The following is a 12,285-nucleotide window of genomic DNA, read 5'->3' as shown; positions in this document are numbered from 1 at the left end:
CAACCATTAATCCACTTTCTATTTCTATGGAATTTCCTATTCTGGACATTTCGTATAAATCGAATCATACAACATGGGGTCCTTTGTGACTGGCTTTTTTCACTTAGCATAATGTTTTCGACGTTTGTTCATTTTGTAGCATGTATCTATACTTCAGTCTTTTTTATTGCCAAATAACATACCATTATATGGACATATCATATTTTGTTTATCCATTCTTCCATTGACGGACATTTGAGGCATTGCCACTTTATGGCTATTATGAATAATGTATGAACATTCATGCACAAGTTTTTGCGTGGACATATGTTTTTATTTATCTTGGATAAGGAGTGAAATTGCTGGCTCCTAGAGTAACTCTATTTAACCTTTTGCCAAACTGTTTTCTTTTTCTTTTTTTTTTAAAGATTGGCACCTAGGCTAACAACTGTTGCCAATCTTCTTTTTTTTTTCTTTTTAAGGATTGGCACCTGGGCTAACAACTGTTGCCAACCTTTTTTTTTTTCTGCTTTATTTCCCAAACCCCGCCCCGGCCCCGTACATAGTTGTATATCTTAGTTGCAGGTCCTTCTAGTTGTGGGATGTGGGACGCCGCCTCAACGTGGCCTGACAAGCGGTGCCATGTCCGTGCCCGGGATCCGAACCCTGGGCCGCCGAAGCGGAGCGCGCGAACTTAACCACTCGGCCACGGAGCCGGCCCCTGCCAAACTGTTTTCTATGTGGTTGCGCCATTTATATCCCCAACAACAATGTATGAGGGTTCCAATTTCTCTAGATCCTCACCAACACTTATTACTGTCCCTACTGAACGGTGTCATAATCTGGCTGATGAGGAACACTACAAGTCACCTGGTCCTGCCATGTGACAAGGATGAAGAAACCTAGACAAAGGGGGCCAGGTGACCCCCCCGGAGTTTACAGATGGCAGCACCAGAATCAGGGCCCAGCTTCCAAAATCTCTAAGGATATTTTATTTTTTGTGTATGATTGTACTTGGTTTTATTATTCTGGATGCATGTTTACCAGCTATGACCTTAGGAAATACTGCTTCCCTTTGATCCATGTTTCTTATAGATTACTTAGGCTGGAGAAAGGAAGAGAGAATGGTGACCTAGAAAGTGCCTTCAAGGGTTTGAGGAGTTGGGACATTAGAAGGAGGTGTAAGCAAGCGGCTCACCATCCCCGCTGTGAACTACAGTACAGCAGAAGGTACGCAGTCAGCTCAGAGGAAAAGCTTCTCAGGGAGAAATACTGGGACATTTGATACCCAGCCAGGGCAATAGCATCTGATTTAGGAAAAGGCACGAGAATGTTTGGTGCGCTGTCAGCCTAACCCCAACCTGGAGGCAGGGGAATGGATTTCAGCCACTCTGTAGCCCCGTGATCTGATCCTTTGCCAGCACTGCTTCCTCCTCCAGCTCCCTCTATTGCCTGGCCACCAGCAGGGGAACCTGTTGTGGCTTGTAGCTGTGGGGTTCTACCTCACTGTGAGTTCTCATGAAAACCTAGGAAAGAAGTAACAGAGGGGAGCTGTAAGCATTACTCCTTATTCTGATACAGGATGGCAGCAGGGTCCCTTTGCTTACTGGAGTCTTAGGGGGCCTCCACAGTCACATTCTGTACCATCTGAGGCTTCCAGAAAAAGAGTTGAGTGAATACTTCAGGACGGGAAGTCTCAGTCCAACCTCTGGCAAACACCCTGCCCCACATCCAGGACAGCAAATGTTACTTAATAATCTGAGCTTATAAGGATTACAAAGAGTTCTCCTTTAAATAATGATTTTCTCCACCTGCATCGTCCTGAGCAATTTCTGTTGGTCCTATCTCAGTTCGGCCCACATCCTCAAGATGAATGAGAACTCACCCTCACAAGGTGAAAGATTCTGGGACGAGGCAGAGTCATTCTCGATCCTGCAGTTTGCCTGCTGCCGGGAGACCCCCAAAGCCCAGATCATTATGAGAAAGTGGTGCTGGGTATCTTTGGGGCTAGGTCTATCAAGTGTCTCAATGACAAGGAACCGAAAGTCAAAGAAAACACCTCAAGTTGGGAAAGACTTGGAGAATGTGTGCATATCTGAACATGTGCAGACCACTCGCAGAGGGCGGAACCTTCATGCCACCATGGGTTCCCTCCTCAGTGCTTGTTAGGAAGTGTGAGAGGCTCTGTTGACCCTGTTGAGATAACCATTCTGTTTGGGGAGGAAGCTGAGGGGAGTTTTGGTTGGTTTGTTTTTTTAAGCTTCCAGGACTCTTTTTGCTATGTCCTACCACAGGAACTTCACTTACAAATCAAAATCTCAACCTAGGCTTATCATCACCATTCTCTTTGCCAAGAGCTTGTGAAGCTAATGAGATGTGGTCTTTGATTCCTTCCAGGAACATTTATGAAAAACTTACTATGGGCAAGGAGCCCTGGAGGTGCAAAGATGAAGGAGAAACTCTCAGTCTAGATACATAAACCCATCATTCCAAAATCCGTATTGAAAGTTCTGGGCTACAGGTCTGGGCCACAGGTAAGAAAATGCTGTGTGGGGCAGGATATACCCAAGAAATCTTTAAAGGAGATCAATGCCTGGGCCTTCTCTCTGCTCTTGGATACATGGTTTTCAACCTCAGAACTGAAACTTGTCCTCCCAGATCTATTTTAGCTGACTCAAGGAACACTGGGTTTTAGTCAGACCATACTTTTAAAAAAAATCAAGATAGATATGAGTATCTGCTTCACGAATATTAAAACTACCATTAAAGATATTTCTTACTCCATTATTTAGTTCTTCAAAAAAAGCAGTGTACTTTTTATGAGGATACAGATGATAAATTCCTATAAGGACATTAGTGCACAGAAGTTTTCCTCCTTGGAAGAAGTGGTATGCTTTCTTGCAGAATGCAAAAAAATTAGACAACCATTTTGGTGTCCTCCTCCCCCCTACCCCTTTTTGCTTTGGCTGCCAGTAAGCTCAGAGTTAAATTTAATGCTCAGTTACACTTCTTGGGATTTTTTTTCTTCTATTATATAATCCTGTATATAAAAAATGATGTGTACAAGGATGTTCATTGTGATATTGTCTTTAATGGCTAAAGTATGGAAACAACTTAAATTTCATCAATAGAGGATTGGTTTAATAAATTATAGTACATCCACTAATGAAACATTCTGCAGGCATTATAGGAATAAGGCAGCTTTGTGTGTACTCTCCAGAAAGAGTAAGTGAAAAAACAATGTGTGGAACGTATGCAAGTGTGCGTGTGTGTATATGTGTATGAGTGTGTGTGTGCTGCTTATGTATGCATAGAATAATGCATAGAATATTCGGCTATCACTGGAAGGTTAGCTAAGAAACTGGTTAAGATGGTGGCTTCTGGTGAGGTAAACTGGCCGGCTGGGGACCAGGGTAGAAGGGAGGCTATCTTTTTACCATATGTCTTTTTTTTTTTTTTTTTGCCTTTTCAATTTTGTACCATGAGTAAATGTTATGTATTCAGAAAATTACAGACACATTAAAAATTTTTTTAATGTATTCAATGCCCATTCATAGGAAACATTTGATTGAAAATTGGTCATTAGCTCTCCCTTTACTCTAATTTGCTTTCCCTTTACTCTAAATCAGATTAATTTCAATTCCTGAAGGGCTTTGAGAAATCTTTGTCTCCCCTGAAATTGTATGCCAGTTTTTCATGTTCATTTTTCAGTGTAGAAAGATCCATAGCCTTCATCAGATTATTAAAGATAACTATGATTAAGAACGAGTGCTCTGCCTTGTCTTTTTTTGTTAATTTTTCATAGTCCAAAAGCAAAGCCATAGCAATAAAGCACCTGGTTCTTTTCTCTACAGGTCATCGCCACCCTCCACACCCATCAAAACAGTATGAAAGGTATTTATTGAGTGCCTGGTTTCTTATCAGTTTTTACTTATTTGCAGCTGTTCTATTGTATATATCCTTTTATTGGAAACTATCTCAAACTCTTCTGAGATGCAGGTTGGGGATAAAGTATAAGTAAACAGAACCAGATATTAAAAGTAAAAACAAAAACTAAACGAGACTACGATGGCTGTGGTTGATGCCACATGGCAGGGTGCTGACGGCCGCTGTGTCCATGTTATAGAAACTGAGTGTTGCTGAGACTGAGTGATTAGAGGCTGATATGTAATTTTGACCTTGGAACAAGGTCATGTAAACCTGGTCAAAGGGAAAGTGACTGTTTATCTTCTGGTGGTGGGAAAGCCCTTTTGACTGCAGGAGTCACAGAATTTATCTGTTGACATCCGATTTCACTGGAAGCAATGAAGAACTTTCTAACATGCCATTTGTTCTTTTGGCTAAGTCAATACGCCCTGATGCTATCTCCCAAGATATTTATCTAGGTAGCTGACTCCTCTAAGCCGCACAACCTATCATTCTGTTGAATATTTTATGCCAAAGCAGCTTGTTTTCTGTGCCTCTCTACCTGCCTGCAGACATGTTTTCAGTTTTAAGTGAGCAGAGGGAGTCAGAAAGGCTCCAGAGGAGACCTCAAACATGTGGGCAGATGTGTCCTTACCCAAAGAAGTTCCTGGACATTGTTTGCCAATGGTAGCACTCAAGTTAGAAATTTTGGCAAACAAAATCAACAATTACTAAAAATTTAATATAAGTACTATAATCTTTACATTTTTATTGTGCTTCCTCTCTCTGATTTTTCTCTTATCTTTTGAAGGCTCTCGTCTAAGAACAGGAAGTTGTCTTAAGCTCAGCTATTCTGATGTCCCCATTTTCCATATGAAGAAATGGAGGCACAGAGATATTCAGTATTCAGTTTCAAATTACACAGCAATTTGGTGGCCGAACTTGAATTCAGTGCTTATTTACCAACTGAGTCTGCAAAAAAGTCTAGAATGTGCTTATGCTGATGAATGCAGCGTGGGCATCAGGATTCTAAAGGGACACAAAGGAATGCGATGGGTCTCTATTAGCCATGAATAATGGATTAGATATTGTGTGTGCATGGTTTTTTTTAATACTAAAGGAAAAATAGAATATTTTTTCTCTAAAATATTAACCATTCTTTTAAAAAACGTTTATTGTGTGCCAGATACAATGCTAGTCACAGAGGATACAAAGATGAATAAGACATGACCTATTTAATAAAGTGATACTATACAACCTTGATTTTCCAAAGGAGAAAGTATGTAGGAAGAGAATATGAAGTAGTATTTATGATGGTAATGCATTCGGGAAAGAAATGAAATGCACTAAAAGTAAATATTCGAGTACAACAATGAATTGATTCTCCCTTAAAGGGAATTTGATATATATTGTGAGATTATCCAAATTAGATACCTGTTAATGTGGGTTTTTTTTTTTTTCTTTCTTCTTCTTCTCCCCAAAGCCCCCAGTACATAGTTGTATATTCTAGTGGTAGGTCCCTCTGGTTGTGCTATGTGCGATGCCACCTCAGCATGGCCTGATGAGTGGTGCCATGTCCACACCCAGGATCTGAACCAGTGAAACCCTGGGCCAGCTAATCAGAGCATGCAAACTTAACCACTCGGCCACAGGGCCGGCCCCAATGTGGTTCTTTTGAAAGCAGATGATTCTGAATGTGCAATGTTTTTATTGCAAAATCCTCAATGTAGGTAAATGGCTACACTGTTGGTAATGAGGCTACATCTGATGTTCATGACCTCATGAATCTGAATACTGGGACAGAAGAATGGGTTGAGGGTGGGAGGAGTAGAGATAGTTTAAGTTTTACTTGTCTACAGCCTGATTCTTTCAGATTTTCTTTCAGATTCCAGGTTCCTGAATGTTCTGCATGGTTGATGAATGTTTTTACAGGTATAGGTATCTTATAGGCATAAGATATATCATCTTTACGTGAATGTGCATTGTTTCTTCATAAACATCTTGTGAAATTATTGGAATCATTTACTTTTAGAGGAGATTAAAAAATAACAACATCAAAAACGCTTACGGATCATCTGGTCTCCCCCTTCTGTTTCATAGCTAAGGAGATAAGCCTAGATAGCAGAACTGACTTGTTCCAAACGCACAGGCTTCCCAACACTTTGCCTGGTGCTACGTGTGCTTTTGGAACAGCAGATATTCTACTCCATAAAGTGGGCAATGACACAGGGAGAGGGCCACAGACATGAGGACTGGAATCCGGTTACTCCAGCTTCTGCTCTCAAGCGGTCTGTGTTCTTGGAAAAAGCTGAGCAGTCTGTCTCCAGGGCTGCGGAAACTGACCTGAAACGTAATTACACAGCTTAAAGCCTCTGGTAAGAGGGTTTGGAGGAGCTGCTATGACCAAGGTCTGTACGTAAGTGATGCTTTTATTTATTCATTTTTAAATTTTTTATTCTTTTTTTTAAAGATTGGCACCTGAGCTAACAACTGTTGCCAATCTTCTTTTTTTTCTACTTTTCTCCCCAAATCCCCCCAGTACATAGTTGTATATTTTAGTTGTGGGTCCTTCTAGTTGTGACATGTGAGACACCACCTCAGCATGGCCTGATGAGCAGTGCCATGTCCGCGCCTAGGATCCGAACTGGCGAAATCCTGGGCTGCCGAAGTGGAGCAGTTGAACTTAATCACCTGGCCATGATGCTTTTATTATGGAGGGAAAAAATACTCATTCAAGAAGAGGAAATGCATGAAGGAAAAGGTTAAACTCTGAGAGTAACATGGCTCTCTCTGGACAGTTTGAGCAATGCTCCCTGCACTGCTTTTGCTGCAGGGCACTTGCATCCTTTAAGAGTTTACTTGCCCTACTTGATTGCATGCCTGTGAGAAGGAGCCTGCCTGTCTCATTTACTAAGATTTGCAGAACCAAACATAAGCCTGGCATGAAGCAGATACTCAGGAAGTATTTGCTGAATAAATGAAAGAAGGGATAAATGAATAAAAAGCATTGTTTTTTGCTCTCAGGATGCGTCCAGCATTTGCTATTGAACATTTCAGCTCCTTTCCCTTGCACTAACAACCTTCCTTTCTAACGTCAGAAGGTGATGCTCAGAGCATTTCTGTTTTACCAAATTGAATTGAATCTTTATATCCCAATCAGAAAAATTTAGTTGGAATTGCACATGAAACTGAAGCAACCCACAAGTCTGTATCCTGTCTTGAATGCCTTAAGCCCCAAAGGGCCTGTGTAAGCACCCTGAAAACCACTGGCTGATGGTTCACCTCCATCCATACATGCTATATTCTTACCCTTCCATAGGTATCACCAGGCCACCAGCAATTCTAAACCAGAGCCACTGTGGATAAATCTCAGTACATGGCATCAGAACCAGCTCGTAGCCCACCCATTTATCTTAGGACTTTAAGATTGTTGTAATTGGTCCCATTCCTTACAGGTGACCCTGGCAGGTTAGAGAGGAGAAGCATTTTGACCACAGTACCTTCCCAACAGTCTTTTCCAGTTAAATTTTCCTCTTTTGAGTTCTGATTTGGGAGTTTCTCCCTCACATAGTTCGAAGCCAAACCCAGTCCATTTGACAGAATGATCCATTAATTGCCAGAAGAACAAGACTACAGAAGCAGTAGATGGTACAAACACAGGCAGAAGAGGCAGACATTAGCAAGAGACTTGGAGGGGACTCTGCACACTAAGAAAACACCCCAGGACACTGTTGAGAGGGAAATCTCACCTGTACTGTAAGTGGAGAGGACAGAGTGGCGGCAGAAGTAAGAACACCCTTTGCCCTTCTTCACGTGAACTTTGATGTATCCTGACCTTGGCAAACAGCTCTCCTTCCCCTGCAGCTCAGCTCTGCAGTGGGCCGGTTCCCAGCTCCTCCAAGGTCCCAGCCAGCTTCCTCCTCCCCTTCAGCCCCTGCCTTGGTGGCTGCTGTCGCTGTGCTGCTGCCTAATCCTGTTGTTACTCGGGTGGGTCAGGAGGCTGGCCAGCGTGATCCTGTTACAGAGCACCCGACTGGCTCAGTTGGGCACGTGATGAGAGAAAAAGTTTGGGTCTGTGTGGACTGGAGACAAAAACACCCTTCTTGCTGAAAGGCATTTCCTTCAGGCTGAGAGGAAATACGCAGTTCAAGCAGGAGCTTGAAAGAGCACATTTGGCCAAACTCTGGGCTTTTTTTTCTTCTTTTTTAAAACTTCCTTTATCTTCCTCAACTTAAGAAAATGTTACTGCCCCGTAGGAGGTGGGTTCAGTAAGAGACAGGGGAATCAGATAATGTAGAAGGCAGGAGGCAGAAGGCAGGCAGCCCTTGTAGATAAAAAGTTTACAGGGACCAGAGGACCTCATTTTCTCATGTTTTCTTGCTTCTGTTGTTGCTGAGGCAGCCAGGGGTAGAGAGAAGCATCAACTATGACTAGTGAGTCTAGATGCAGGAAAGGTACACTTGTAGAGGTTAAGTTCACACTTTGATTGAAACAGGTGAAATTAGGATACGGGATCCATGACATGAAATGGTGAGCATCTTTGAAAAAGAACTGAGTTTTTGTTTTAGATTTCCAAAAGTTGTTTTTGAATAGGCAACATGTGCATCTGATAGAAAATACAAAAGGGTCACAAGAAAATATGGTGAAAAGCCAGTCCTTTTTCATTCCTCCCCAGTCCCCTACTTCTCCTAAGAGGGAACCCCTGTGACCAGTGTTGTGTGTATCCATCCAGAGCCCATCTATGTTCTTTAGAAACAGCGCACCAGATAAGCTTGTTTTGCTTCTTGCTTTTTTCATTTAACACTCACGTGAAGACTGTTCCATATACCTTTCAGAGGTATACCTTTATACCATATACCTTTAAGAGATACGTTCTTTTTAATGTCCTAATGCCGTCTCCTTTTTCAGAGGTGTCATAGTTGATTTGGCCAATAACCGACCATGTCTTAAATCTTTCGCTGCCTAATTCCTTGCACAACGCAAGGGCTCAGTTAAGCTTCACTGCTTGCTCACAACTGCTTTACAATTTGTTCATGTTTTTCCTCTCTCTCCTTTTAGAGGTACCAAAATTTTTTCAGTATTCCAGATGTTGATATAATGTGTCTATTCCCTGGCTGACCAAGTCTGTCTTGTGCCCTGATGAAACCTTGCTACCTGACTTCCAAAGCTCACCTTAATCTAGCTCCTCTCATCAAACATTATCCCCCACTACTGCTATTTCCTAGCTCTCTAAGCATGTCATGTGTAACCATTTATTGATCACTTAATATGTGCAGAAGCTTTTTTTCTATTTTCTAATATCCCTATGTGCATGTCATTGCTCATACTGATGCTCCCACCCAGAATTTCCTTTCTGGTCCTGTCCACTATTCTGCCTCTGGTTCTTTTCTTTTTGAACGTTTTCAGCTTATGGGGTCAACACTCCTTACAATAGCAGGTAATTTTTTCAATAATCATTTCAAATAGGAGATTTCTGTATCTCCATGGCACTAATACCTCTGACTCATAATAGGCCCTCAGTAGGACCAGCATAAATGAGAATCTCTCTCTGGTCCTCCTGGGTTTTCTCTCCATCCTATCTTTGAGGAATTGCTCAGCTTTCTTGTTATTTCAAGGTTGTGTAAGATGGCCCCCTCCTAGCTGATCTTTTTTAAATGCTCTTGAGGAGGACCTGATGTTAGCTCAGGGCTAATCTTCCTCAAAAAAAAAAAATCACAGAAGACTTTGAGATGTGGCTGTAACACCAGAGGTGATGGGTTTGTCGCATGCAAGTACAGGGAGAGGGAGAGATGGTGGGAGAAGAGAGCTTTAGAACTGACCAGAGAGTCCCAAAGGATAAGTTTTACTTTTACCTACATTAATGTGCTTACCTGCTCTCTTTCCATTGGCCTATATTTCTTTCTTTCTTTTTTCTGAGGAAGACTGGCCCTGAGCTAACATCCGTGACCATCTTCCTCTCCTTTTTTTTTATATGTGGGATGCCTACCAAAGCATGGCTTGCCATGCGGTGCCATGTCTGCACCCGGGATCTGAACCAGCGAACCCCAGGCCGCCGAAGCCGAATGTGTGCACTTAACTGCTGTGCCACAGGGCTGGCCCCTCTTTTTTTTTTTTTGAGGAAGATTAGCCCTGAGCTAAAATCCACTGCCAATCCTCCTCTTTTTGCTGAGGAAGATTGGCCCTGATCTAACATGCATGCCCATCTTCCTCTATTTTATATGTGGGATGCCTGCCACAGCATGGCATTATAAGCAGTGCTAGGTCTGCGCCCAGGATCTGAATCGGCGAACCCCAGACCACCAAAGCAGAGCGTGCAAACTTAATCGCTGCACCACTTGGCCATTGGCCTCCATTGGCCTATATTTCTATTTGCCTAGTTCTATATTGGCAAAGATCAACTTTCTTCTCTGTAAAGTACTGAATACTCTGCAGTCTTGAAGAGTTTCACAATAACAATAATTGAAAGGATGTAGTGGCAACTAATTCTCAATTAGAATCACCTAGTAAAATGACCTAAGTTGTTGCCTAATATTTCCATAGACAACATATTTACCATGCCTGGGAGAAGCTAGCTTTCTTTTCTTACCAAATTTAGTGTGACTCAAATAAGAAAATTAATATGTCTCTGCCTTTACTACTTTTACTGTCCATAGACATCAAAGTAATCTTTAAGAACATAAATCAGAGCCAGCCCTGATGGCCTAGTGGTTAAAGTTTGGCGCTCACCACTTCAGTGGCCTGGGTTTGCTTCCCCGTCTTGGAACCACACCATCCGTCTGTCAGTTGCCATGCTGTGGCTTTGGGGAGGGAAAAAAAAAAAGAGGAAGATTGGCAACAGATGTTAGCTCAGGGCGAATCTTTCCCTGCAAAAAATCCCCCAAAACATAAACTGGATCAGGTCATTCCTGTGAGTAAAATCCTCTGGTTTCCTGATGCACTTTGGAGGAGCGCAGTTGTAACGCCTCCCAGACCTCGGCTCATCTGCCTCTGCCTCCTTTTCAGCCTCTTGGTCACCGCAGCTGCCCTGGCCTCCTCTCACTGCCTCGAACATGCAAAACTCATTCCTGAACCTCTGCCTGAGACTGACTGCTCTCAACTCCTCATGGCGCTCTCTCTCTCTTTGGTTGAGTCCTTCCTGCTCTTCTCATCTTTGCCTAAATGCCACCTTCTCAGAGAGGCCTTCTTTGACCCTAAGTAATTTCCTCTATCTTCCCCCAATCCAGTTATGCTCTGTTACTTTACCCTGTTAGTTTCCTTCATGATAACTATCAAAGTTTCCCATTATCTTCTTATTTCTTACTTGAATGTTTGTTTGCTTGCTTTATTGTCAGTCCCTGTCACCAAATGTTAAGCTCCACCAGGCCAGGAATCACGTCTGTTTCATTTACCAGTGCATCCTCCAGTGGCAACATGGGGTCCTGCCCATAGCAAATGGACCATGAAAAAAACTGACTGGATGAACCCCTAATCCCATACTGGCCTGGGAATCAGAAGACTCAAGTCCAGGAGCTGACCCAGTGGCACAGCAGTTAAGTGCATGCTGCGCTTCAGTGGCCCAGGGATCCCAGGCGTGGACCTATGGACGCTTATCAAGCCATGCTGTGGCAGGCGTCCCACATGAAAAAATAGAGGAAGATGGGCACAGATGTTAGCTCAGGGCCATTATTCCTCAGCAAAAAGAGGAGGATTGGCAGCAGATGTTAGCTCAGGGCTAATCTTCCCCCACCCCTACCCCCCCAAAAAATAAAAGACTCAAATTCTGATCCTATCTCTAGGAGCTGGGTGACCTTAAATTATTTAATTGCTTTCTGTGAAATTAGGGGAATGTATTAGTTAGAACATCTTTATGTTCTCAGCTTTGGAAATTTAAAGGTCTATGATTATTATCAGTAGATTTTGAAATTTTTTACTTTAGTACTCTCTAAAGGAGAAGGAAAATCAAGCGAGATAAGAATAAAATAGATTTGATATCTATTTCTGTATTCTGAAAAAACAAACTCTGATCTCTGATCTTCCCAGAAATCAGAAGATTTTTCAGGTTGCAATCAAAAGATCAAAATACTCAAATGCTTAGTCATGAAACTTGATCTTTGCTTCATATTTAGGGGAAGTTTGATGATCTGTTGATAATTTTTGAGTCAGAAGAAGGTTTTTCTATTGCGTAGGAAAAGCAGGGACAACACACTTCAAAGGCAGGAAGTTAACCACAACTATACCAAAGAAAACAGCCAGCTGGATGCATTCTTCAGCTGAACTTAAATATATAATCTAGTAAAGACAACATTACAAAAAATGACAGGTCTTGGCTAAGCTCGAGGAGGGCCCTTTAACAACGGAATTCATCAGGTGACAGGCATCTAGGTGTGTCAGCACTCTAAGGAATATAAGGGTTTTTGAGAC

General features: G+C 42.2%; 1 protein-coding gene across 5 annotated transcripts in view; it reads right to left on the bottom strand.

Moving 5' to 3' along the window:
• Positions 1-12,285, bottom strand: part of FAXDC2 (fatty acid hydroxylase domain containing 2) — a 42,708-nt gene that overhangs the window by 28,247 nt on the left and 2,176 nt on the right. The window contains exons 2-3 of one of the 5 annotated variants that reach the window (XM_070569145.1): positions 10,612-10,682; positions 7,635-8,491 (exon numbers count right to left, since the gene is read on the bottom strand). The exons of 1 other annotated variant lie outside the window; for it this stretch is intronic. The gene's annotated coding sequence lies outside the window, so the exon portion shown is untranslated. The remainder of the gene's footprint in view (positions 1-7,634; positions 8,492-10,611; positions 10,683-12,285) is intronic. 3 more of the 5 variants (XM_070569147.1, XM_070569146.1, XM_070569148.1) reach the window with 3 other exon arrangements.

The sequence above is a fragment of the Equus przewalskii genome, chromosome 13 (assembly GCF_037783145.1).
Source record: "Equus przewalskii isolate Varuska chromosome 13, EquPr2, whole genome shotgun sequence".
Classification (NCBI taxonomy): Eukaryota; Metazoa; Chordata; class Mammalia; order Perissodactyla; family Equidae; genus Equus; species Equus przewalskii.
Note: the sequence above shows the minus strand (reverse complement) of the source record. Positions and strands in the feature narration are given on the sequence as shown.